Here is a 27638-nt window from a genome sequence, read left to right on the forward strand (position 1 = left end):
ACATTAAATAAATTTCATATTAATATTGCTGGAGAGCTCATCTATGGCCAAACAACATTTCACCCTAATCACAATGCTTATGGGAATTATTTGCAATACCGTATAAGATATAATTCTTTAACAATAGTCCAATAAAAGGATATAATTATATGGTTTCACAAATGTCTTTTCTCTCAGTAAAAGCTTTATTTATGTGAACACTATGTCTTTTAAATGACTTAAGAATAAAACATTTCTACCTTGATTTATGCATTAAAATAAGTAGTGGGGGGGTGGTGTTGCAAAAATCTATTTTTCAAAACATGACCCAGCCACCTAATGACTTGTTTAGCTGAGCATCAATCTTTGTAGCTGCCAGAACTTCTCTCTTTCCTTCAGATGAACTGGCACAATGCTTACTTGGCTCACATGTAGAAACAAATGTCCTCTTTCCTAGGGGAATGATTATTAGCATTTCTTCACAGTAATGTGGAGAGTACCTCTTATCTTAGAGACAGCTCTTTTTTCTCAGAAAAAAAAAAAAAAAAAAAATTCTGTTCTGCCCCCATCTGGGGAGTGATGAAAAAGAAAGGAAATTATTATCAGGAAAGAAATCATCCAAAAGTGTCCCTATATGTTTCAGTGAAAAAGACAGTTTGGATTCCAAGGGACACTTTTAAGTAAATGTGTTATAGTGTAGGATATTTATTGGTGCTGTACATTGCTATTTAGCAAATATTTATATTGGATAACTCAGGAGCCTAGCCCTACCTTGTACAATCTTGAGCAGCAAAACTCTTTACCTCTGAGTCCCAACATGACCATATAAATATACTTCATTACCATCACCAACACCACATCAAATTTTATTCTTCCCGTGTTTCTTCATGAAACACATTTTAACATTTTCTCCAAGCTGCATTCCATCACCAAAGTAAATTTACTGATTTCCTAGATATTTATCTTTTAAAATTATAAAATTAATCCAGACTATAAAAACACGGAGATCAATACAGCATAAATCCTACTATAAAAAGGTAAAAATCTACTGAAAAAAATGTGTGAGTCCTTAACACAAAGTGGTATTCAGCTTAAATTGTGTTTCATTCTGGCTTTGTCATTTACTAATTGTTTTATCTGAAAAGTTGTTTAAATTTGACAGAACTTAGTGCTTTTATCTGTGAAATAAGCATAATACAACTTAATTCTGTAGTGTTGTTTTGAAACTTAAAATACATATGGTAATTCTTGAAAAGTGTTTCACATAGTGCTTTGCAAATGATTACCACATGATAAAATGTTTCATGTGAAAAAAGAAAGGCTAAAATATAAGATTGCAATGATAGAGAAAAACACAGAGGCCAACATACATTTCCTGGAAGGTCTCAGGAAACACTATAAAAAGAAGATTACATTTTAGCTTAATCTTAAAGAGGAGCTGGAGAAAGGAGAATGAGATTCCAGGTCACAGGGCAAATGTTCTCAATAGAAATGAAGGAGAAAATCACGTGAAGTGTGAAGAAATGGCAAGTAATTCCGTGAAATTGTATAATAGTGCCTGAGTGGACATTAACTGATCTGATTATAGATGAAAACAAGACGGCTGATCCCTAAATCCATATGCGCATTTCCAGTGAATGTCTAGAGGAAGAGACTTCATTTTGGTTTAATTCATCAGTAGTTCTAAGTGATCATTGTAATCATAAGGTGAGAAAAAACTGAGGTGACAAAAACTGGGTGCCTTATTTGCAAGAGGGAGGCAAAGGACCTTTTAAGATCATGTTGTATAAATAGAATGACCTCAGATGAATTGGCAGACTGTTTTAATTTTCTAAGGGAGTATTTATGAATAACTTTTCTGCAAATAGGGCCCCGTACTTGCTCTTGTCTGCAAATGTGTGGGTACAAACACCACTGCACTTCTGGCTTCCTCGCAATTACAGATACTTGATTTCTTCTCCTATATCTTTTTAGTACAATCACCTACATGGAGTTAGGGGTCATGTCATGGACAAATACCTTTACTTAGCTGAGATGATTATAAAGCTGAGATGATTATAAGGACACACCTTACAACCTTAATCTCACATTATTTCCTAGAAAGTTTAATGGGAATGTAACCCACTCTCACTGTAGCCATTCTAATTGACACAGTTGTCAGGATCACAGAGCACTGGCTTACTATTTTGCAAATAAGTGTGGACTTCTTGCAGAGGAGAATGCATGAAACTTGGAATCTTAAAATGCTGATGGTAAGTCTGTGTTGTCATTGTCTCCCTCTGAATCTCACGAAACGATTGAAACCTTAAGGATTCAGTTTCCTCAAATATTGTATGGGAAAACCACCTCAGCCTACATATCAGTGTGGTTGTAATAAATATCATAAGTATAAATGTGTTTAGAACATTTTAAAAACTCTACAATTTTATATTATGTTTTTATTGTAGTATTATTATAAATATAATATTTCATTTTCAAATTGATCTCTTACTATGGTTGTCTAAATTTAGGATGTGGTCTTTAAAGTATATGAAGTTCTTGGGGAAGTGGGCTCGTTTAACCTCAAAGTCAATTCACACACTTTGAGCACTGATTCCTCAGAAGGTGTGTCAAAATAATCCAATGTTTCTTTTAGGTTCAAAAATGTTGAAATTCCTGAAAACATTAACCTGAGACTAAGGTAAAACAGATTTCATGATCCGGTTGTATTTAAAAAAATAACAAAGGTGAAATGAGATAATATGATCTCTAAAGTCTTCCTACTCCATAATGTAATTTAATTTGAGAAAGTTAGACCAAATGCAGAATCTACTTTTCTTTTCCTAATCATTCCATTCAATCAAACAAAGCAAAACAAATAAACAATACATATACACAAAAATACAGTACTCTTCCTTTTCCTATCAATGGGGAAATTGAACCCGTGCATTAAAAAACAAAAACAAAAATAAGATTTCTGTCTTGTCATGAATCCTATTAGCACCACTTCAAATTTGCCAAATTTGATGATCACCTTCTTGCCACTGGAAATATGCTGTAGGTTTTCCCTCCACTGCCCAAAAACTGGGTCATGGGCCAAGTTTCACCAAAGCTTTTGGCAGTGATGGCCTAGAACTGACTCAAACAGTTATAATTTTTTTAAGAAATCCAAACATGCATTATTTCTAACCCAATAATATCACTGGACACTTTCACTAGGGGTTATTGTTAGCTCATTATTACTTGTAGAAATGGTGAATAGTTTAAATTTCTTCAAAGCAAAGGAAGTCAGCTCAGATTTCAGTCCTATTGTCAGCCTGTCTGAAGAGATTTTTAGATTGGTAAAATTACCTCCAACAAGAAGCTACAAAATATAATCATTTCAGATCCGTTTTTGAATTATAAACTCAAAATGATTTCATAAATTTCTATAAAAGTGTTGCTTTAGGATGTTAGTACTTATGAAATTTCTGGGAGTTAAAACAAAAAAGCATGTTTTATGGGTGAGATAAAGAGCTTAGAGCTGGCTTAAAGTAACTCTTTTTCACAACGATTTCAAATAAAGAGTATGAAGGTTGCAGGGGGAAAAGCTAACTAACTTGTATCATTCCCCAGATAGAAATTCATGTCTGCTTAAGTAAATGCCATCAACGATGACAACTATCTTTAACTCCCTCCAAAAAATATGCCTGTGCCATCAACATAGACACCTATCTTTACCTCCCTCCATGTTTCAATAATTGTAGGATGCAAATATGTCCATATACTCATACACTGACATACACAATATATGTTTCCAACACAATGAATTAAAGCAAATTTTTAATTTACAGAAAAAATTAGAGTTAGGTTAGTTATAATCAGTGGTGCTCACATTTTTTGTGTTCTTTTTAATCAATTTCATAACTTCTCACAATTTCTGTTTTTTTCTTTCGTTCTTAAATAATGATAAACTTTCTAAGTTCTCTCTTAATTTGTTCACAGTGTTATTATCAGGGGTCAAATAATAAAACATATTTCTCAATTCTCCAGAGACTGAAATATGTTCTATACATGTTATTATGAAATCCATATGAAAGATTCTCCCTACTAATTGCAAATGACATTCTAAATGCAACTTGATTGAAATTTATTTTATCCCCCCAAGCACTTTTATGCTATTACTTTGCAAAAGAAACATGCTCCTGGTTCGCTTCCAGTTTACAATAGCATGTTCCCAGTTTGCAGTTCCACTTTGGACTTGCGTCTTCCTTGAAGGTTCGACTGCTTTTGACTTAGCCATCAGCTGCTAAGGAATATATTAGTAGTCTGGTATTTCCAGTAGTCTTTTACACAAGCTCATTGCTTAATGTCAGCTGTTCTTTTTTACATATGCAGTAAGAGGCAGATCCCTTATTGAGTGAGGAGATATCTCAAGCCTAGGGTATCTCCACTATTTCTCATAGTGGAAAGTTCAGATCTGTATCTTACATATTTGTTTCTCTATTTCTTTTTTTAATATAGTTCTGAGCCCTTGGCAGGAAATGTTACTCAGCTGTTGATGAGTTGCAATTCCACATATCAAAATTACATCCTGAGGCAACTGTCAGTTAGTAGATTAGCCAGGGCCACAATTATATTGTGACATTTGACTAATTGTCATTCAGGCCTAAAAGACAAACATGCTGACTCTCAAGTTCCAGAGCTGAGCTTTTAAGAATGAGCTAATTGGAGGGGTTCCCTTCCTTCTCAGGAACCTCTTATTTAGCATCTTTAAATAATAGACGGAAGCATTTATCAATATTAAGATACATAATACAGTCACTTCCACTTAGCCTGATCCCTTAGTCATATTACATTTATCAATTGGATTAAAGCATTAAAACCTTATCAGCCTTCTTTCCTAATCAATAGTAATTATTTCAAGCAGATTTTAATGGATAATGAAATTATAATACCTCCAGAGATCAGCAACTTCTACAGACAATAAAAAATTAGAAAAAATAAATTAAACACAGGGTATACAAAAATAACCTGTCAAAAGCCCGATCTGAGGCAGGACTATAAAGAGCCTAAGGCAAAATTTTAAAACTTTTCTTATCATTGTTAACCTGATAGGTGCTTTGTGTTTTATTTTCACTTAGAACTCAGAAGTACAATTTTCTTGGTTATATTTCATATACATTTAGGTCTTCAAACTGAAAACTCCAGTTTAAACTTCAGTTCAGCAAACATTTCCCGGTTTGGGTACAATGGCTGCATAAGATAATAAAATATATGTAAAAAAGAAAATTCAAGTCATAAGAGGTCTAAATTTGCAGACCTTTAAGATAAAGAAGAAAAGTCATAATATAGAATTGAAAAAGCAGTATAGTCTTAACCATCAAAAGTCAATACAACATAAAGAATAAATTGGTTATCTATTGCTGCATTCTAAATTCTGACATATGTATCTTCTCAAAACAACCTTAATTATCTTACAGGTTTTCTGGGTTAGGGATCCTGTCATGTCTTCTTTGGGTTGTCTGGCTCAAGGTCTCCCATAAGGTTGCAATCAAGGTGTCACCTGGGGCTGCAGTCATTCTGCAAGTTCCAGTGGGGGAAGATCCACCTCTAACTTAATTCACAAGGTGTTTGATGTGATTGCATTCCTTGTGGGCTGTCAGAATTAGAGCCTCAGGCTGTCCTCAGTTTCTTGTCACATGTGGCCTCTCCATTGGGTAGCTCACAACATGGCAGCTTGCTTTATCAAAGCAAGTGAGCATGAAGGTGAGAGACAGAGAGAGTGAAGGGGATGTGGGGAGAAAGAGAGGAGAAAGAGAGAATGAGACAGTGTATGATGGCAAGGGAAGGAGTTCAAAAAAGGAGGAAGTCATAGATCTAATCTTGAAAGTGACATTCTATTATTTGTGCCACATTCTATTTGTTAGAAGCAAATCACTAGGTCTGGCTCACACTCAAGGAGAGAGGACTGCACAAGTAGAGGATTACTGAGATTATTTAAGAACTTGGATTCTTTTAGAAGGCTTCATACAACAATGAAAAATTATTGTTTTGTTTACCTTAGCCCCCAAGATACAGGCATTTTTCATGCTAGAATGGAGGCCCATACCAACAAATTATCAACTTTTCTTCTGGTGACTGACTTTAACACCTATTATATAAAGATATATTTATAATATATATAAGATTTTTATATTTTATAGATAAATATATTTATATATAAATTTTTATTTATAAAATATATTTTAAAATATAAAAATCTTATATATATTATATATAAAGATTTATAGATTTATATGTGTGTGTGTAGTATGTATGTATGACTGTCCATTCTTACACTGGGTAAAGCAGCAAAATTGAATATTCAATTTACAGTAACATTTAATATATTTGGCATATCATGTCTCTTAAAATGACCTCTCAACATTTAATTACCTATGAAAGCATACACTCCATAGTTTCTTACTATGACTGAAATCTGTGACTTGTCACTATCAGCTACAACATAATACCTGAGTCAGAGTGCAGGCAGGAATCTTGTTTATTAAGAAGTAAAAACTCCAAATCATTCTTATGCAGAAAGTTTCTGCAGTGTACTTTTAGAAATGTCCATGCTTTGTGTTTGCCTGACATTTTTTAACAAACAAAATAAATGAAACTTGAGAGCATAACTGAAAGTACATGTTCAAGTTCTTCAGCTAGTTAGTCATAGACCTTAGGCTAGAATCAACTCATTTGACTCCCAATTTAGTGCTTGTTAAAAAACTGTATATTATACTAATATGTTATCAGCCAGAGAGTACAACTAAAAGACTATTTGGTATAGGACATCTGCTAATTTTTCTTCTCACTCCGTTCATTCATTGAGTGCATGAATGAGCAAGATTGACATGGATAAGCTTTAGATAAATGAATTCAATATATTTTAAGAACTCTTGAACATTTTAGAAAAGCATGTGTTTAAAAGAAACATACCATAACTGCAAGTTGTCACAGGTAGCAACTAAGGTTGGTGTCACAGGTAGTAAATGTATTTGCCAAGATAGTCATTAGTGAAGAAAGGTGAATTTATTAGAGATGGTGTTAAAATATGTTGCAAAGATGCAATGGGCAGCACAGCAGAGACAGACCTGTCTACAAAGAGGCAGGGGCTGGAGGGAAATTTTATAGGTTCATGCTGGAGGGGACTACATGAAGAACAAGGTCTTGCTGCTGGAACCACCATGGAATGAGGTCATTGTGTCCCCAGGTTGTTTGTGATGAGCTGTGTCTCAGAACAGTTGTTCATTTTTCTCCTCACTTGGGATCTTCCTCATCCTGGAGCTCCTTCCTCATTGTTGCTTTCTCATAAGGACACTGCAGTACCCTTACACAGAACAATGGCAAATCTTTGGTATTGGGGCAGAGGTCTCATCTTCCAACTACTTCCTGCTGGTCTGTGGCATAGAGTTGACCCTACGTGTGGTTGTTGGTCTGTCAGTAGACCCTGTGGTCATTGTCCCAGATTGTGGGGCCTAAGATATTGGATCTTGCTGGAGGAAGGGACTCATTAGAAAAGGGGTGCATATCAAGTGAAACTGATATCCATCTGAATCCAGGGGAGACTTGTAAATGGAGCAGAAATCATTAGGGAGAGACTGATATTGTGTTGATAGCATCATTTGAAGGTGAAAATACTGAATTCTGGAAGATAAAAGATCATTTCTTAAGCCAGTTACTGAAAAGGCAAAGAAAAACCTTCTGCAGTGTGACTGTTTTTCCTTAATGGAAGCCCATTTAGATAACCTGGAAGTTAAACTTGATGAAGAAGTATTTGAATTTAATTAGACACAGGAAGACTGTGTATGGGGTTATGAATATAGGAGAGGAATACATGACTCTTAAGAACAGGATGAGAAGGACTTTTGTTTTTGTTTTTGTTTGTTTGATTTACAATGAGAATTTAGACATATTAAGAAAAGTCAAGGTTACAAAATTATGTTAGAGGAAAACATTGCTTAATTTTTTGACCTTCAAGATGAAACATTTTAGCATTATGCCATAGTAATAATTAGAACTAGAAAAGAAAGTTATAGGAACTGACAAAAACTGAATGGGAGAGTTGTTATCTCAAACATGCTACAGGGAAGAAAAAGCAGGAAGCAGTGACACACTACAAAAATTTAAATTTCTGAGATATGATACTGAGAAGTTTGTTGCTGTTGTTATTTGTTTTAGAGACAGAGTTTTGCTCTGTTGTCCAAGCTGCATTACAGTGGTACAAACTCATCTCTCTGCAAACTTCGCCTCCCAGATTCAAGTGATTTTCCTGCCTCAGCCTTCCAAGTAGCTGAGATTATGGAGGTATGCAACCACATCCAGCTGATTTTTGTATTTTTAGTAGTGATAGGGTTTCACCATGTTTTCAATGCTGGTCTTGAACGCCTAGCCTCATGTCATCTGCCCACCTCGACCTCCCAAGTGCTGGGATGACAGGCATTAGCCACCATGCCTGGTCTCTGAAAAGTTTATTAAAAAAACATTAAAAGTAAAACTTCTTGCAATTTTATTAAGATCACATTAATACCCTAAGAAAACATTTCTTAACATAGGGGACCAATGTTTGAAAGACTGTACCAAATAATTCCCTTTCAATTATAACCAACTTAATCACATACAAAATTCGTTTTAGAAATTCCCCTTCATGAACATTTTCATGACTTATACAGACCATCTGCATCATTTTTGGACTTTCTTTCTTGTCCTAAACATCCCTCTTTCTTTCTGTTTTCTTTTCTTTTTTTTTTTTTTCTTTTTTTTTAATGGAGTCTTGCTCTGTTGCCCAGGCTGGAGTGCAGTCATGTGATCTTGGCTCACTGCAAGCTCTGCCTCCCAGGTTCACACCATTCTCCTGCCTCAGCCTCCTGAGTAGCTGGGACTACAGGTCCCTGCCACCACACCCGGCTAATTTTTTGTATTTTTTGTATTTTTTTTAGTAGAGATGGATTTTCACCATGTTAGCCAGGATGGACTCGATTTCCTGACCTTGTGATCCGCCCACCTCGGCCTTCCTAAGTGCTGGGATTACAGGTGTGAGCCACTGTGCCTGGCCTAAACATCCCTCTTTCTTAAATAACCAGTAATTTCATTTTAGGACAGGAATTTACGATACAAGATCCTCATATACAAATCTCTTTCTTTATATTCTTCTTTACCAAAACCATCTCTTGAACTTTATAACCTTTTTTATGTCTCTGTTATATCCTGGTTCTTTTCACCTTATTTCATACATAATCTTTAAATATCCTTTGAATTAAACAACAAAAAAAATTCCTTCTGTTAGGAAGTTAAGGTTTATAGAGAATGCTGCTGTGTGAGCTCTGTGAAGGGTATACAAATGAGGAGGTTATCTACATACTGCAGATGTTGCCCCTCTTGAAGAGATTACTGGGTTAGATTTCTTTCTAGGGCTTTTCTGAATAAGTGTGGGCTATTTTAAACCTCTGAGTTAGGACAAGCTAGGGTGAAGTTATTAGTTAAAGATTTAGGTAGTTTTCCTGGAAGAAATAAGGTAATTAGAGGGAAAGACGAATTCTGAGACTGAGTACATATTCAACATGAACCTGTCTTGAAACGTACATTTTTTGCCCCAAAGTGATGTGAGGTATTTAGACATTACTAGGGACTTTTGGGAGAATGGTAATTGGTCCCTTAAGTAATATAAAGAAGTGTGAATTTTTCTTTTGGAGGGAGGATGCACCATACGTTCCATTTATTCAACAAGATTTGGAAGGGAGTTGCTCAGAAAAGGAGATTAGTACAGAATCACTCTAAGTCATTTATTTAGCCAAAATAATAACTTCAAAATTTTTAAAATACAAAAATATTTACTAGCTAATAGAGGGGAGACCAAACTTTCCAAACAAGATGCAATAAAGACAGCATGAGGCTGAGTCTGTCACCTCTCCTCTCTTTTTTCTGTTATTTACTGAAAGGTTAAAAAAAATTATTATTTTTTGATATTATGCAAAAATCTTATTTAAAAGAAACAACCAAATTTCACCTTTATATTACTGTATTGTTAATGTTAAATCAAATTCTTAATAAAACCTTATAAACAAATGTATCCAATCTTCCCCCTAACCCAACCTTTATTTTAAATTCAAGGGTACATGCCAGGATGTGCAGGTTGGTTACATAGGTAAACGTGTGCCACGGTGGTTTGCTCTACAGATCATCCTATCACAAAGGTATTAAGACCAGCATCTATTAACTGTTCTTTCTGATAGTCTCCCTCCCAACCCTACCCGCCTCCATAGGCCCCAGTGTGTGTTGTTTTCCCACATGTGTCCATGTGTTCTCATCATTCAGCTCCTACTTACAAGTGAAAACATTCAGTGTTTGGTTTTGTGTTTCTGCATTAGTTTCCTGAGGATAACGGCTTCCAACTCCATTCATGTGCCTGCAAAGAACATGATCTTGTTCCTTTTAATGACAGCATAGTATTACATTTAGTATATGTACCATGTTTCTTTATCCAGTTTATCACTTATGAACCTTTAGGTTGATTCCTTGTCTTTACTATTGTGCTATTGTAAATAGTGCTTCAGTGAACATATGCATGCACGTATGTTTGTAATAAAATAATTTATATTTCTTTGGGTACATACCCAGTGGGACTGCAGGGTCTAATCATATAGGTCTTCGAGGAATCACCACACTGTCTTCCACAATGGTTGAACTAATTTACACTCCTACCAACAGTGTAAAAGTGTTTCTTTTTTTTTCGCTAACCTCACTAGTATCTGTTGCTTTTGACTTTTATTTTGAGTGGTGAGAGATGGTATCTCATTGTGGTTTTGATTTGCTATTTTTAATCATTAGTAATGTTGAGCTTTTTTCATATGTTTGTTGGCCACATGTATGTCCTCTTCTGAAAAGTGTCTGTTTGTGTTCTTTTCTCACTTTTTAATCTGGTTCTTTGTTCATTTTTTTCTTCTAAATGTGTTTAAGCTCCTTGTGGACTCACATATTAGTCCTTTGTAAAATGGATAGTTTGTAAAATTTTTCTCCTATTCTGTAGGTTGTCTGTTCATGCTGATGATAGTTTCTTCTGCTGTTCAGACCTCTTAGGTTTAATTAAATCCCATTTGTCAATTTTTGATTTTGTTGCAATTGCTTTTGGTGTTTCCATCATAAAATCTTTGCTCATGACTGTGTCCTGAATGGTATTGCTTAGGTTTTCTTCCAGGGTTTTAAAGTTTAGTTTTTACATTTATGTCTTTCCTCTATCTTGAGTTAATTTTTATAAGGTCTAAGGAAGCAGTCCAGTTTCAATTTTCTGCAAATGGCAAGCCAGTTCTCCCAGCACCATTTATTAAATAGGGAATCCTTTTCCCATTGCTTTTTTTTTTTTTGGTCTGGTTTGTCAAAGACCAGCTGGTTGTAGGTGTATGTTGTTATTTCTGATTTCTCTACTCTAGTCAATTGGTTTATGTGTCTGTTTTATTTTGTGTGTGTGTGTGTGTTTTGTTGTGTTTTTTGTTGTTGTTGTTGTTGTTGTTGTTTTTACCAGTACCATGCTGTTTTGGTTACCATAGATTTGTAGTATGGTTGAGGTCAGGCAGCATGATGCCTCCAGCTTTGTTCTTTTTGATTAGGATTCTCTTGGCTCTATGGGCTCTTTTGTGATTCCAAATTAATTTTAAAATACTTTATTCTAATTATATGAAAAATATCAATGGTAGTTTAATGGGAATAACATTGAATCCATAAATTACTTTGGGCAGTGTGGCCATTTTCACAATATTGATTCTTCCCATCCATGAGCATGGAATGTTTTTCCATTTGTTGTGTCCTCTCTGATATCCTTGAACAGTGGTTTGTAGCTCTCCTTGAAGAGGTCCTTAACTTCCCTTGTTAGCTGTATTCCTAGGTATTTTATGTTTTGTGTAGTAATTGTGAAAGGGAGTTTATTCATAATTTGGCTCTCTGCTTGCCGTTTGTGAGTGTACAGGTGTGCTCGCTATTTTTGCACATTGATTTTACATCGTAAGATTTTGCTGAAGTTGCTTATCAGCTTGAAAACCTTTTGGGTTGAGATGATGGGTTTTCAAGACATAGGATCATGTCATCAGCAAAGAAAGATAGTTTGACTTCCTCTCTTTCTATTTGAATAACTTTTATTTCTTTCTCTTGCCTGGCTAGAACTTCCAATATTATATTGAATAGGAGTGGTGAAACAGGGAATCCTTGTCTTGTTCTGATTTTCAAGGGGAATGTTTACAGCTTTTGCCCATTCAGTATGACATTGGCTGTGTTTTGGCATATAAGGCTCTTATTATTTTGAGATATGTTCTGTCAATACATAGTTAATTGAGAGATTTTTAACATAAAGGAATGCTGAATTTTATTGAAGGCCTTTAATGTGACTATTGAGATAATCATACGGATTTTGTCTTTAGTTCTGTTTATGTGATGAATTACATTTATTGAGTTGTGTATGTCAAACCACCCTTGCATCCAAGGGATGAAGCCAGCTTGATTGTGGTAAATAAGCTTTTTGATTTGCTGCTAGTTATGGTTTGCCAGTATTTTATTGAGGATTTTGGCATTGACATTTATCAGGTATATTGTCCTGAAGGTTTTTTTTTCGGTTTTATCACTGCCAAGTTTAGATATTAGGAGGATTCTGGCCTCATAGAATGAGTTAGAGATGAATCCCTCCTTTTCAGTAATTTGAAATAGTTTCACTGGAAGGATACTAGCTCTTCTTTGTACCTCAGCTGTGAATCTGTCTGGCCATGGCTTTTTGCTGTTGTTGTTGCTGTTGTTGTTGATAGGCTATTTATTACTGCCTAAATTTTAGAACTCATTATTGGTCTAGTCAGGGGTTCAAGTTCTTCCTCATTCAGTCTTTGGAGGGTGTATGTGTCCAGGAATTTATCCATTTCTTCTGCTTTATGTACACAAAGGTGTTTCTAATATTCTCTGATGGTTGCATTCCTGTGGGGTCAGTGGTAATATCCCCCTTGTCATTTCTGTTTGTATAACACAAACAGAATTTTCTCTCTTTTCTTATTTATTAGTCTAACTTCCAGTCTATCTATTTTATTAATTTTTTTTTCAAATAAAACAGCTCCTGGATTCATTGATTTTCTTGAAGGAGTTTTTGTGCCTCTTTTTTCTTCAGTTCTGTTCTGATCTTGGTTAATTGTGTCTTCTGCTAGCTTTGGAGTTTGTTTGTTCTTGGTTCTCTAATTATTTTAGTTGTGATACTAGGTTGTTAATTTGAGATTTTGCTAGCTTTTTGATGTGAACATTTTAGTGCTATAAATTTCCCTTCTAACACTGCTTTAGCTGCATCCCAAAAATCCTGGTATGTTGTCTCTTCTCATTAGTTTCTAAGAACTTCTTGATTTCTGCCTTAATTTCATTATTCACCCAGCGGTCATTCAGGAGCAGGTTGTTCAATTTTCATGTAGTTTTGTGGTTCTGAGTGAATTTCTTAATCTTGAGTTTTAATTTAATTGTGCTGTAGTCTGAGAGACTGTTGTAATTTCAGCTCTTTTGCATTTGCTGAGGAGTGTTTTACTTCGAATTATGTGATCAATTTTAGAGTAAGTTCCATGTAGTGATTAGTAGAATGCATACTTTTTTAATTTATTGAGTGAAAAGTTCTGTATATATCTATCAGGTCTGTTGGATCCCAAATGAGTTCACATCCTGAATATCCTTGTTAATTTTCTGTCTCAATGATCTGTCTAATATTGTCAGTAGAGTGTTACAGTCTCCCACTATCCACTATTCTTGTGGGAGTCTAAGTCTCTTTATAGTCCTCTAAGAACTTGCTTTATGAATCTGTGTGCTCCTGCATTGGTATATATTATATTAATAATATTATAAAAATTAGTATTTAATTTATATAATTTATATAATAAATTAAAAATCATTAATATAAATATATATTATAAATATTTAAGATATTAAGTTCTTCTTATCAAATTGAAACCTTTATCATGATGTAAGGCCTTTCATTGTAGTTTTTTGATCTTTGTTGGTTTAAAGTCGGTTTTGTCAGAAACTATAATTGTTACAGTTTTCTGTTTTTTTCTGTTTTCCATTTGCTTGGTAAATTTTCCTCCTTTTTTTCTGTTTTCCACTTGCTTGGTAAATTTTCCTCCTTTTTTTTTTTTTTTTTTTTTCGAGCCTATGTGAGTCTTTGCACGTGATATGTGTCTCTTGAAGACAGTATACCAATGGGTCTTGGCTCTTTATCCAGCTTCCTATTTTGTGTATTTTAATTGGGGCATTTAGCCCATTTGCATTTAAGGTTAGTATTGTTATGTGTGAATTTGATCCCATCATCATGATGATGAAGCTGGGGGCTTCAACTCAGGGAGAGATAGTAGTTCTGTTCATATAACCCTAACTGGAGTGGCTGAAATTCCACAGGAAGGCCCCATCTAGTGAAGAGGAAAGGATTAGGGTCCCAATTAAAGAAGCAGTCTAGTCACAATCTTGTACAGCAGCTGTGCTGTGTTGTGGGAGACTCCTCTTTGTCTGGACTGCTTGGATTCTCCAGAGCAAGCAGGCTAGAACAGCTGAGTCGACTGAACCGCAGAGATGGCAGCTGCCCTACCTCCCAGAACGCGGTCCTGTTGCAGGCAGTCTCCAGCCTTTTGCAGCTGGCTGGCTGGAATTCCAAGTGAGTGGGTCTTAACTTGTGAGGTGCCAGAAATGGGGCCTGCAGAATGAGGCTGCTTGGCTTCCCAGATTCAACCCCCTTCCTAGGGGAAAGTACAAATGGATCTCCTGCCTTGCCAGGATTCCCTGGGCTGGAGTATTTAAAACTCTCTGGCTGTGCCTTTGCAGTTGTGCTGCCAAGATTCCACACAGCTCTGTGTATTGGCCTCAGGGCCCCGGTGGCATGGGCTCGGGAGGAGATCTCCTGATACGCAGGTTGCAAAGATCTGTCGGAGAAGCGTAGTATCCCACGTGGGGGGTCACACAATCAGTCGCCGCTTCCCTTGGCTTGTGGTGGGCGTTCCTTTGGCTCCATGCGGATCCCTGGTTGGCCATCACCCCACCCTGCTTTTCTTCATTCTCCATGGGTCGAGTTGTCCACCTAGTCAGTCCCAAGGCGAGAACCTGGATATTTCCGTTGAAGGTGCTGAATTCACTCGCAATTTTTACTTCGCTCTGTGAGAGCCATGACCCCAGCTGCTTCTAATCAGCTATCTTGGCCCCTCCATCCTGTTATTAAAATTTAACTCAGTCTGTCCAATCTTTATTAGCTTCACCGTAAAGTAAAATTTCCATAAACCTCTTAAAACCCTTTACAGTTTTCTGTTAAACAGGGGACTAATTCTCTAAGAAAACCCTGTTCTTTAGACACATAAGCCTAGATTCTGGCCCTGCATTAGTGTGCTTTTATTTCAATGTTCATCCTACAGAAAACTCAATAATCCCCTTTAAATCTTAGCCAACTTGCTCATACTCAGAACTTTTTATGAGATTAACGCTTCACAAACCCTTTCCAACTTGCTTAAGCTTTTAGTTTTGTCCCATTACTCTTTTAGGTTAGGCCAATCCTTAAAACCGTCTGAGTTAGATAAGATTACATTCCCTTTAAAAAAAAATCTCATACCTTCTATAACTGCTTGCAAAAACACATTCTACTTTCCTTCTACACGTTGTATGTAAACTGTTTCTACAGTAGTCTCAAGGATACGTTACAACGTTAACTCAGCAATGTTCATTTTTGGTGAAAAATGTGGTGAGTAATTTTAATCATGTGTAAGATGAGCTACAGATAATGTCCAATTCTTCCTAGCCCAGCCAGGGGACCAGGCTAACTCCACATGTCCCCAGGCCTTTACCTATAATCTAATGACTGTAACACAGACAAGTCAAATAACTATTAAAAGTAATAGAAGCAAGTTATGGCCTTAAAGCATTGGGAAAACAGTATCTGACTTGTCTAATTCAGTTCAAATGTGTGGCCTCTGAAGTCATTTTTATTTTACTTCACCAATAAACTTCAAACTGTCTTAATTTTTAAGACTATTAAATAGAGTCATATGACCTAAAAGGCATTAAAGTTTCTGTTTTTCTGGCAATATGTTTAAGTGCTTATTTTTCTTGAAGCTTATTAATTAGAGCTCTTTTATAAAAATATCATACACACAACACGTATAAATGCACAGAAAGACAGAAAGAGAATCTAGACAAAATTCTATCAACTAAGAAATTTCTAAAGGGAGAGAAGGGGCTTTAAAAACAATATCTGTACCCATACAATCCAAATACCAGCTTTAATTAAGTTGAATTCTCACTACAGAGTTCTCAAAAGAAAAATTCATTTAAAATCTTTTATTACCAGAATTTTTTTTTTTTTTTTTTGAGACAGAGTCTCGGTCTCTCGCCCAGGTTGGAGTGCAGTGGCGCAATCTCAGCTCACTGCAAGCTCCACCTCCCGGGTTCACGCCATTCTCTTGCCTCAGCCTCCAGAGTAGCTGGGACTACAGGTGCCCACTACCACACCCGGCTAATTTTTTGTATTTTTAGTAGAGACGGGTTTTGCTGTGTTAGCCACGATGGTCTTGATCTCCTGACCTCGTGATCCACCTGCCTCAGCCTCCCAAAGTGCTGGGATTACAGTCATGAGCCACTGTGCCCAGCCTACTACAAGATTTTAATCAGTACAAATGACCCATATTTATGGCTTTTAAATATTTTACTAATAGTAATCTCCTATGTGAAATGAATAAGCCTTAACTAAGGGAATAACTTAAACACGAACACACAAGGTGTCTCCAAAGAGGTGGTAAGCAATTTACAAGATCTAGAATTGCCCCAGAGGTAACTCAGAGAAAAGAAAATTTCAGGACAGGAAATCTGAAGCTGTTCATGGAGAAGAAAATAATTAATACATGGCAAAAGTACCACAACTGTTAAACCCACAAAGGACTCATTTTCAAAGCCAGAAATTGAACCCCGATGTCATTGTGACAGTCCAAGTCCTTAGCAACTGACCTACAGCACAAGTGGCTGTTGTTGCTTATTTCTTGTCAGAGTTTAGAGCATTTTCAAACTTGCAAAAAAATTTTTAACTGCTAAAGAGAATTTTCTAACTAGCCAAGTTATTATTATGCATCCTTCTTTTAATTTAATCTATTTATTTTAATGTTCTCAGTTCCAACAGTGACTCGGTCTAAAAGCCTGTTGCAGTCCAGAGAGTAGTTTTCCAGGTTTTTATCATATAAGCAAAAGATATTTCCACAAAGGGGCAGGGGAGACAGCTTCATAATAGGCGGCTTCTGAACTCAAAAGGAACATGTATAATTTTACTTGCCTCCAGAATTGCCTTTGGCTTTGGTTTGTTAGCTGTGATATTTCATTTGGAAGCCAGCTGGAGCAGTGAGTACTCTTCAGCTTATTGCCATCAGGGACTGAGATTCTGTCCCCGGGGGACTTTCAGCCCTTAGGGCAGCGCTGCTTCCAGTGGTGGAGCCTGTGACAGAGGAGGTAAGCCATGTGGAGCTTTTTCCCTCTTATTTTAGTGGCATGGTTTGCCTTTCAGTGGCCTGGCCTTTTGCACTAATGGCAGCTACCTGGAGGAGTGTCTTAGGGCAAATTAGATGGGGCCGGAGGCTTGTAAATTAGCCAATAGTTGAGTCTGCTTCTTGTCCCTGAGTTTTTCTTTCTCCTTAGCCCTGATCCTCCTTATTCTTGTCTTGGCTATAAAAGGGTGAGGAGGCTAATTTGAGGATTTTCTGTATAGGGGCCATTCTATGTTACACACAAAAAATTAGATGTTTCCTTTGAGAGTCTGTGGGTTACATTTGTCTCAATGTTTTAGGATGCAACCCAGAGGGGAGTCTGAAGAAATAGGACAGGTTTGTCCCATGATGTGACTGGAAAATGAAAAGCCACAGGGGGCCAATGTCTGCTGAGGACACCAACTGCACATTCCCTCAGGGCATCCCTCTGAGGACTACAGTTCCACTCATGTCCGCAGAGGGACTTGGGTGCACTTTCTAACAGGGTGGCTCAAATATCAGAAAGAACCCTCAGTGCAGGGCCCTGACGCTGGGTGACCAGCCCAGTTATGAAGAAAATGAGTAAAGGGAGAACTCAGCCCAGTGCCAGTCCAGGTGAGGAGATGGGAATGGGGAGACTCCCCGCTGAGGCTGCTTGAGATCACCTGATTTGAGAATGTCTGCAGGAGCCCTCGCTGTCTTCACGGGATATTTTAGAGTGAGAAAGAGGGGGTCTGAATTCCCTAAAGCGTGTGTGCCAGTTGAGACACCAAGAGGGATTGGGGACCTTCGACCAGAAAGGATGGGAGCGGGCCTTTGTCCCTTCCATGCAAGGCAGCCAAACTTGTTCACCTCATGGCCTTCAGGCTACACCAGGGACCGGTCCTGGCCAGTTGCTGTCAATCACTACAGAGATACTAGAGTTCATCCACTGAAAGACTGAAAGGGAAAGCAAACTCTGAACTCTCACCTGATTGGGCAGCAGCAGTCAAACGCTTCAACATAGACACTTTCAGTCTCAGCAGAGTGCAGCCATGGCCAGAGACCTTCAGTTGTGTTCGTGCTTAGACACAGCCCACCGAGGGTCCCAAGCTGGGAAAGAGAGAGGGGAGGGAGGGTTGCCCTTAAAAACAGAGCCCCCTGGCTGGGCACAGTGGCTCAAGCCTGTAATCCTAGCACTTTGGGAGGCCGAGACGGGCGGATCATGAGGTCAGGAGATCGAGACCATCCTGGCTAACCCGGTGAAACCCCATCTCTACTAAAAAATACAAAAAACTAGCCAGCGAGGTGGCGGGCGCCTGTAGTCCCAGCTACTCGGGAGGCTGACGCAGGAGAATGGCGTAAACCCGGGAGGCGGAGCTTGCAGTGAGCAGAGATCCGGCCAGTGCACTCCAGCCTGGGCGACAGAGCGAGACTCCGTCTCCAAAAAAAAAAAAGAAATAAAAAAACCAGAGCCCCCATGCGAGCCAACAACATGAGGTGGATAACAACTAGCTAGCACTGGTGTGGGCCGCAAAGGTATTTAGTAAGACGGTCATAAAGAAAGGCAAATGTATTAGAGAAGATTTGAAAACACATTGTGAGGATGCAGCGGGCAGCACAGCAGAGATAGGACTTTCTGCAAAGAGGCAGGGACTGGAGAGAAATTTTATAGGGTCATGATAGAGGGGCCTACGTGTGGAAAGAGGTTGTACTGCTGGGGCCACAACAGAATGAGGTTATTGTGCCTGTGTAGGTCGTTGTGTCCTCAGATTGTTTGTAATAAGCTGTCTCTCAGAACAATTGTTCATTGTTCTCGCCACTTGGGGAACTCCCATACCTGGATCCCCTTCCTCGAATTTGTTTTCTTAACAGGACTCCACATAAATATATTTAATTCAGTAAAATAAGTTCCCAAATTATAGGGGACAAATAGCTTTTAAAATAAATGACTGAATAATAGACCTCATTTGAATTTCTCTGTTTTTTCACGAAAATTAAAATATTGCATTTCTCCAACATCATGCAGAGTGGTGTCACTGTTTCACTTACGACTTTCTCTTAATTGTTAGATCTCAAATACCGGCCCTTGGGCCTTTGGTGCTGTGGAGACAGGATTGGATTGCTGCTATTACGGCCACTCCCAAAATGATTCTCCATTTCCCCTACTTCTCCAGTAATTGATTGTTCGCCTATATACACATCTGCTCTTTAAGAAGGTCAAGTTGGAAAATTGAGTATCTGCACTTTTATCTGTGAAAGGAAAATGAAAACTTCAGTCCCCAATTCACTAGGCCAAAAGCAAAAAAATTAAGCTGGAAGCTGAGTCACGCAAGAAACTGCCTTTCCTTTTGTTCCTAAGCAGATAGCTATAGACAAAAGGTAAAATATTTATACAGATAGCTACTCTGTGTTCACTCATGTTATGTAAAGTGCTGATTTACTAAGCACCAGATGAAAACGTAATTAATTATTCCCCTACCTACTCCTTTCATCTTGCAACATGTGGATTGCCATACCCTCCATCTTTCCCCTCCAGCCCACTTTTCCTGTTTAAAGTCTTCAAAGTCATCTTTGGAGAAAGGCACAGACCACAGACTGTTTCTGTAATTCCGTGTATTTTTGTCTCCCAGGCATGTCCTTAACCTTGGTAAAGTAAATTATTAAATTGATTGAGACCTGTCTCAGATACGTTTTGGTTTACATATCCTAGATACAGGTTTTTCTTCTTAACGATATTTATAAAGTCGGAAATTCTCTAAGTGTTTAGATACTTCATCATAATATATAAATTAATAAATAAGGGAAAGGATCTTTATAGTGAGCCCACTATAATACCAGTAAATACTATGAAAGTAAAACATATGTTCTTATTAATAGTTACATAGGTCCTATGAGAAATTATTCTTCCCATTTTACTTATAGAAGACACAAAGATTAAGAAAGTTAAGTAACTTGCTAAAGTTGATGGAAGCAGCACCAATTAATTCAAGGTGTTCACTGAGGTATTTTGGCCTCCAAAGTCAATATTTCTTTCCATTGTCTACACTTAATCAAAAGCAGTTGATAATGGAGGGAAAAAAATGACTCAGGGAGAAAGGGAATTTCTAATATAAGGCAATATTTATACTGTGATTTGAAGCAAAAAGAGATAAAACAAATAGCAAGCAGTACCACGTGGTCTTCCACATTTTTCAATGGGCACAGTGTCAGAGATTATGATTTCTAAGGTCCTTCACCATTTGAAAACTCCAGGAAACCATAATATAATACAGTTCTGAGCACCAGGAATCATTTTGTTGGATAACAATGCTTATTTAAAGAATAAGGTGATAGAATAGAATAAGATAGAAAATATGTGTAGATCGTACCTAGTTAATGCGTGTGTTCTCTCCCATTTTTTTCTTTCAAATTACATGTATTTCTTGTGAGTGTGTGTGAGAGAATAAATACTGTTTACTAAGATAAAATAAATCACTCTTTTGGACACAAGTTCGAATAAGTCAAAGGTTCTGAATTAAAGTCTGATCTCCCTTCTCACCGCTTATCCATACATATTCTGTGCTGAAACCACTGAAAAATTAAATATCAATTTAAAGATTAGTATTGTTTATATATATGCTGTGGTTTACCATGTGTAATTTAATACATATTAATTTATTAGATATTCAGGAGAAACCTACAAGCTAAAAATTATTGTTATTTGCAGGTCAAGGAAGCCAGTAGTCTCCAGATGCAGAGCAGATATTAAAACCCAGGTTTTCTGTCTCAAATATTATTTTCTTTACCTTATGCTACACTGCTTCTTAGAATTTCAGAATGAGAGAGAAGGTTACATTGTTTTTCTGCAGAACACATTTTTGTGGAACCCTTGACCTTACAGATTATGTACTGATTATGTATTCTTAATAGCAGTGTTTTTCACGTGGGGTTACTGAATCAGGCTCCTTGGTGTTTAAGCCTTTGAGAAAGTGCTCCTAGTGATTTTGCCTTGCACTTCTAATTAATAAACATGAGTTCCTTTTACCATAACATGATAGTCATTGCAAATAAACAAGGGTTTTTTCCCCATGTGTTTACTCAATGTCTTGTCAATAATGCTTGAGAATTATGTAAAATATGTATTCTGGATCCAATGGGTATAATTAGAACAAATCATAGTGTTGACCCTTGGTCAGTCATTCAATTCAGCCAATACATCAGCTTTGGTCCTGTTACCTGCGAGGAAAGTAAATCTGATTCAAATCTAGCATACTTACCAGGATGAATTAACACATTAAAAAAACAACAGACAAGATAGCAGTTTATCAGTGGCATGTCACATTTATTAAATAATTTATACTGATTAATTATCTATTCTTCTGAATCTTTTTATGATTGTTGCTAGGGCTTAACCTCTTACTTCCTAAAGAGACTGTAAGATTTCCGAGACATTAATTACACTTTTTTTTTGTTTTATTGTCCACAAAGTGTCACAAAGGACTCTGCACTTTTAACTGAAACCATGAATATTACAGGAAAGATATCCACCTGTTTCAGGAAAAACTCTAGAAGTGTAATAAAACTGAGAATTATTGGAAATGTACTGTTCCAATCATAAATATTGTTTAGCTCTTGGAGTCTTGCTATTATTACTTTTTATGCTAGTATATAATGCCCAGAGGTATTTGATTTAGAAAAAAAAAATTAGCTCTTATCTATTTCATACACAGATATTTTGTGGTGTTTCACCAAGTGGTCTGTAATTGTCCAGTGACTTCCACCTGCACAAATGATAAACAGTTTTGAGATTACTAATTATGGTAAAGTATGTAGTCGCTGTCATTTATGAAAACCCCAAATCAGTTGGCTTATCAAGCATGCACTCAGCTTAATTTTGCTTTTCATAGACACACAAGCACACACACACACAAACTCAAATACACACACATCACTTACCATTTATGAAAGGTTTTCTCTGTACCACGCATTGTAATAAACATGTGGCAGAGCTGATCTTATCTCATTTTCTTTCACACAGAAGAAGTGTAAGACTTTTTGCCATTTCAAAGATAAGTAAAATAAGGTTGATAAAATCATACATCTAATAAATATCACTACTGACTTAAGTCTCTTAATTATAGCATGATGTTCCTCCATATTGAGAGAGCATATCAAAATTTGAATAGTTTTTCAGTCTTTCCACCTTTCCATCAAAGTTTTTTTTTTCTCTATTGAGGATTACTATTATGTTTTTCTACATTCAAGTCCCAGGTTATTTATGATTCAATAAAAATTTTAATGATTGACTTTTATCACAAGTTATTGAGTACAGAAATATAATGTACGAGAGAGTCAGAGACAATGGAAGAAGAGAGGGAAAGTGTGATGGGGAGGAGGAGAGAACACATTAAAAAATATTTATTCATGTAGTCCTGCCAACAGACATGAGAATGCAATTTATGTTTTCAGTTTGTAACACTCATTACTTCTCAAGACAATACTTTCCATAAATTTACTTTCAAAGTACAGTGGAATTGTTTTATTTACCTTGAGATAACCTGTTTCAATATTTTAATAGTGAAAATGCTGTATTTTGAGAGCTCTGGGATGTGGAAAAATATTCAATATTCCAAACTCTTTACTTCTTTTCTGACTTTTGTAGACCTGGATTACAACACTTTTAGTTTTACTATTTCTAGAGTGAAGGACATCTTTGTTATTTGTCTACTATATTTACTGTACTTAAAATTATTCTAGATCTCTGGCCATGATATTGCTGCAGAAATAAGGCTATATTTTACACATATAGGATGTGATCAGCATGTCTAATACATCTTTTAAAGCAGAGGACTGTGTAAAGTTAGAACTTAAATAGTATTGTTTATGTGATGCTTCCTGCAAGCAAGTGCCTTTAAGACAATCAGATCTCTTTTCTATGGTAATAGTTCAACAACTGTATCTGAAGAGCACAGAAACTTCCTTCTTTCTCTCCCTCTCCCAATTCTGCTTTTGCAATACTCATGCTAAATATCTCAAAGATAATACCTTATGCTTGAACTCTACTAAGCTGTTGATTTTTCCTACAACAAAGAAGGTATCCGATTGCTCCTCAATTCTATATGTTGACGGGGTGTTGGATAACCCACTTCAGTGACATATATATCTGGAAAAGACTTCAGATTAATTTGCTTAATTAACCGAAGGCAGATGACATGGTTTGACAAAGTACATGGAGAAGAATTAGACTAGCAAGCTCTTTGTTGTGGGTGGACAGAGAGAGAGAAGCTAACAAATCAAGAAAATGTTGCTAGAAAGACATTCCCTGGAGAGAGAGTATGAATAATAATAATAATAAATCTTAGATCCTTGCAAATCCAATGGATATCTCAAAAATACAGAGGCAAAAATTATTCTGGGTAAAGAAAGGATTATAGGGAAGATTGAGAGTACAGTTAGAGTTACCCTATTTTAAACCTACTTTTTTATGTGACATTATGCTAAATTTATTGCTTACACTTTCTCATTTACCTTAACAACAACCTGAGTTCTACATTTTTATTTCCATTTTACAGATGAGAATCTGAAATGTAGAGAGGTTAAGAAATTTCTCAAAATCACGTAGCTTTTAAGCGGCAAATTTGGGATGTGAATTGTGTATTTCTATTTTTATTTTTTACTTTAAAATGTTTTGCTCTTCAACTGTGTATAATAGAACTAAGAGGCAAGAACAGATGAAGTTACTTCATATGTGACCTCTAAACATTTACAAACAACATAATCGGCAATTGTCAGATACCTACAACTGACCATTATGACCAAGAAACTTATCTTTTTAAAACCCACTTAGCTTTCTGCAGGATTAATTAACACTCCTATTCAGCTGTGAAACTTACTAACTGCTGCCCAAAGCTTGATAATACATGCAGCTGGTTGTTTACTCTCTAAGAAGCTTATAAATATTTGCTCCCACAGGCTGAGTATTATTCTCTTCGAAATTGATTTTTGCTTTTTTAGCCCATTCATTTCAGGTATATCAATTATTATATTTACATAGTTTAATTAAATATTGCAACAATCCAATTATGATTGTCCTAAAAGAGTTATTTTCATAAAAATAAGCTGAATTATTTCAAATACAAGCAAGGTAAGTCACTAAAATTGTGTTAAGTGAGGGCTGGAAAGCTGAAAAAGGTTGGGAATATGGCACAAAAATAATTTGCATTAAGATAACTTTAGAAACATCTTTAATTTCATTCTTTATTTTAAAGAACGTGATGGTGAAATCCTATAGTATTCATTTTGGGATGTGGTTTATGCAGTTAAGTTGATGGAGGTTTCTGATAAATGGACAGGTACTTAAACCAAAAAGTTGACTCCACATCAAAAGCAGCCCAATGTATGTGCATGTGTTTGTGTGTGTATGTGTGTGCATGTGTGCATATGCTTCTGTTTGGAAAAGAATAGGTTTTTCATTAAAATTATGCAAAAATATTTACTTTTAATTAAAAGTACAACTATGGAAAACATTTTCCATAAATAGTTACAATATTCATGGATTGCTATGATTCATTACTTGTTTTGTAAACAACAGTGAAAGGTGGAAGTAAACAAGAGAATGAATTTATTTTTGAAATAAATTTTTGCTCAAAATCTTGACTTTGTCCTTTCATACCTTCAGGATTGGGTTTTTAATAGTTTTCTTCTTTATCTTTTTTGAGACAAGATCTTGTTCTGTTGCCCTGGCTGGAGTGCAGTGGCTCCATCGTGGCTTATAGCAGCCTCATCCTCCCAGGCTAAAGCAATCCCCCCACCTCAGCCTCCCAAGTAGACCACAGGCATACACCACCATGCCGGATTTTTTTTTTTTTTTTCATTTTTTGTAGAGACAGGGTATCACTATGTTGCCCAGGCTGGTCTTGAACTCCTGGGCTCAAGTAATCCTCCTGCCTCGGCTTCCTGAAGTGTTGGGATTACAGGCATGAGCCACCCTGCCCAGTCAATTTTCTTATTTCTCCTCTGATTTGTGTTGTTTATTTGTCACCACATAATACTGAGCTAAAACCATTTTCTTAGCTCTTTGATTGCTATTTAATTGTCTGATTCTTGTTTCAAAGCTGCTTAACTTTTACACAATCTTCCTGGTTTTTCATTGCTCCAACTTCCGAATGCCCTGGGATTTCCTATTTTTCTTCTTAGTATGTATCTGTTTCAACTTCAAAATGCCTCAATTTTCTGACAGCTGTTGTTGCCTCTCCCCAACTAGTGTCTTCCTCAGGCCCCTGTGGCAGGCTTATCCCGGCTCCTCCTCCTGTTTGCTTTCCCTTATCAGTCCTTGCTCTTGGGGGCTTCTTTGTCTTCAGTTTCACAATCAACCTCCTGTAATTTTTGCACTTTTCAGGCTACTAACTTACTGAATTTTATTTGCAATTTTCTAATTTTAGTTTATTTCTCTTATTTTCTTCCATTCATCTGCCTCTCTCCCTTTCTTTCTCTTGTATTCCTCTTCACCTCTGCTTGCTCTTTTGTGCTTTCATTTGCTTTAGAGGACTGAGCCTTGGCAGATATTTCTGCCTGTGGCATTTGCAGTTGTTGGAGTGACTGCTTACCTTACCCCATGCTGACCAATTTTCTTTCCTTGCAGAATAAGGAAATCATCTCTGAAAGCCCATTTAGTTTAATCCTTCACATACATGAAGGCACAGAAGCACCATTACTGGAAGTTTCAGAGAAAATATTCCACACTTGCTTCAGAATAGACTCCTTACACATTTTTAAGCTTTCTTTATACTAATCTTAAAACATTGCCTTTTTCCTTGGAACATTGTCAAACCATTAATTTGCTATGAATGTTCTCTCACTTTGCAGCTGACATTTTGTCTTTTTATTCATTAATTCTCTTAATCCATGCTTTCTGGTTAAACTCACCTGCCTGGGTTTTACATACATAATCCTTGTTACCAGACTGCTGATCTTCAGTTAAGTATTTCAGGTGAAGTCATAGCTCCCCTCAGTCCCAACAACTTCTCAGTGTAAGTGACTTCTTCCAGGACCAGAAGGAGGAGTTTCACTTCCACAGTCACCTGTAACTTTCTAGACAGAACCTAGTCTCTTCAACAGGCATCCCTTGCATCAGTAATGTTTACCACAGGCAACAGAGACATTTGCAATTTCTGCAAATAGCTTCATGCTTTTCCACTTACATGTTTTTCTGCTGACTTTCCACACATACTGCATGGGAAATAATAGCTTTTGTAGCTAAGCTATTAAGTGCTTTACATTAATAAATATTAATATTTAAATATTAAGTATGATTCTCTCAGCCAGGACCTTCCAATGGTTTCAACTCATTGCAGTGAGCACATACATTGGCTGTGCCTGCCCCATGTAGCCACCACCTCCCTCTTGGAATTCCCAGGGCAGATGCATGCATTGGAGTTTCAAGTTAAAATTTAAGGTAAATGTAAATCAGAATCTGATCTGTAATTTAGAATTTTAAGCCAAACAAATGCAAAACTGAACATGCTGGATTGGGAAGGTTTAGCGACTATATAGTTTTGAGTTGAGTTAGAATTACATGTTAGACGTATGTATCAAATATAGATTTATGCTTCCTTGTATATTTAGAAGAGAGTTGCAAATGTAGGTAATACTCTGTCTTTCATCCACTCTATGTTATTTATTCTTCAACAAACATTTTTGCACATCAAGAAATGTACTTAGCATTTAAGACCACTGACTTTGGGTCCTAATTGCCTTAACAAAGTTTATAGTTTTGTGAAATATGTACGTTCACAAAGAAAGATATACTTTCTCTGTCACTCAGTTCCTCATCTCTAGAAAGAAGAAAGTGAGTTATATAACTTGAGGGGGTTGTTTTAAATATCAAATAAATTCCATACAAGTTGGATTTTATGAATAGTATAATATGAAAAGTAATATTATACATTCTGAGGACACACAAGCACATAGTTAGTCATGCTTCCATTCTTGTCTGGTCATATTTCACATAAAACTAAGAAATATGTAATCTCAGAACTTTGGGAGGCCCAGACAGATGGATCACTTGAGGTCAGGAGTTTGAGAGCATCCTGGCCAACATGGTGAAAACCCGTCTCTACTAAAAATACAAAAAAATTAGTCAGGCATGGTGGCTCACACCTATAATCCCAGCTACTCAGGAGGTTGAGATGGGATGATTGCTAGAAACCAGGAGGT

The sequence above is a fragment of the Macaca nemestrina genome, chromosome 13 (assembly GCF_043159975.1).
Source record: "Macaca nemestrina isolate mMacNem1 chromosome 13, mMacNem.hap1, whole genome shotgun sequence".
In the NCBI taxonomy this organism is placed as follows: Eukaryota; Metazoa; Chordata; class Mammalia; order Primates; family Cercopithecidae; genus Macaca; species Macaca nemestrina.